This window comes from Myxine glutinosa, chromosome 2 (assembly GCF_964187855.1).
Source record: "Myxine glutinosa chromosome 2, kmMyxGlut1.1, whole genome shotgun sequence".
In the NCBI taxonomy this organism is placed as follows: Eukaryota; Metazoa; Chordata; class Myxini; order Myxiniformes; family Myxinidae; genus Myxine; species Myxine glutinosa.
In genome coordinates this window covers 104,389,582-104,391,408 of record NC_136262.1, presented here as the reverse complement: position 1 = coordinate 104,391,408, position 1,827 = coordinate 104,389,582, and positions in this window count along the sequence as shown.

The following is a 1,827-nucleotide window of genomic DNA, read 5'->3' as shown; positions in this document are numbered from 1 at the left end:
CCACCGTACCCAGTCGTACCCAGCTGCTCCTGGACTCTGTGTCCTTTCCTCCTGACAAGGTGGAAAAGTTTCTGTCAACCCTCGACTCGGATTCTGCAACTGGACCTGACGGCATCAGCCCACGGGTCCTAAAATCCTGTTCTTCCGCTCTTTCACTCCCTCTCTCTGTTCTCTTCACCCTCTCTTTTGCCCAAGGTCATCTTCCATCTGCTTGGAAATCTGCCAACATCACCGCTTTGCACAAAAAAGGTGCAAAAACAGATCCCAGCAACTACAGACCAATCAGCCTTCTCCCAATTATCAGCAAAGTCATGGAATCCATCATTGCTTCAGATATGAAATCTTTCCTCTTCTCCAATGGCTTGATCTCTGATCATCAATTTGGTTTCAGACCTGGACACTCTACTCTGGACATGCTGCTTCTGCTTTCTCAACAATGGATGGAGGTCCTCAATGCCAAACAGGAAATTAGAGCAGTCTCCCTTGACATATCACGTGCCTTCGATACGGTCTGGCACCCCGCTCTGCTCACCAAACTCTCCTCTTTTGGTATCCATGGAAATCTCCACGCATGGCTGGCGGACTTCCTCTCTAGTCGTAGTCAACGTGTGGCCCTGAATGGGTTTCTCTCATCTCCTCTTCCTGTTCAGGCTGGAGTTCCACAAGGCAGTGTTCTAGGCCCTGTCCTTTTTCTGGTCTTCATCAATGATCTCTCTGACTCTCTTGAAAATCCTTTGTATCTCTTTGCTGATGACTCTACTCTCTGTCGCTCCATTCTTCATCCCTCAGATCGGCAGTCTGCTGCCTCCTCACTCTCTGCAGACCTGGACAAAATCACAGACTGGGCAAACAAGTGGAACATGTCTTTCAATCCTGACAAATCTCACACTCTTACGATGTCTCTCCGAAAAGACCGACTGGACAACCCTCCCATCCACTTTCTGAATAATCCTCTCCAAGAAGTTCTGTCACTCAAGCTTTTGGGTCCCACTATCTGCCATGATCTTTCCTGGGAAAACCACATTTCAAATCTGGCCTCCAAAGCCAGTCGCCGACTGGGCATCCTCCGTCGTGCGAAGTCCTTCCTTGGCACACCTGAGCTCCTCACCACATACAAGGCTTTCATCCGCAGCTCAATGGAATACTGCTCTCCCCTCTGGGCTGGTGCTCCTGCCTCACACCTAGCTCGTCTTCACGCTGTTGAAACCAAAGCATTCAGAATCATTGGAATCTCCCGCGATGAAGCTAACTCCAAGGGCCTCTCACTCACTCACCGCAGGCAGGTTGGTGGTCTTTCCATCTTCTACCGACTCCTCTCTGGCCTTGCCCCCCCAGCTCTCTCTGGGCTCTGTCCCGCAAATATTCCTACAGGTCGCACAAGATCTGCCTGCAACCCTCTTATGGTCAAACTGCCAAAATCAAGACTCGCTGCTCACCTTCACTCCTTCATTCCTCTTTTCTCCCGCCTCTGGAACAAACTCCCTCACTCTCTTCAATCCCACTCCACCCTCCAGGTCTTTAAAACAGCTGTTCACCACCATCTCTTATCTTCCCCCATCCAAAACCTTGATCTTTTCTACCCCCGCTAATTTCACCCCAATTCCACTTTTTTGAAATACCAACTTCTGTCCTGGAAGTCATTGGTGTCCTTGTGTTTTATACTTCTCCCTCCACCCCCCCCCCCCCCTTCCCATGCCTCCTCCCCCCAAGCCCTCTCCCTTCCACACATCTCCCTGCTCTCAAATGTTGTGTTTGTGTGCTTCACCTTCTCTCCCCATCTTGTTTTCCGCTCCCGCTTTTTATATATTTTGTTTGTCTGGTTGATTT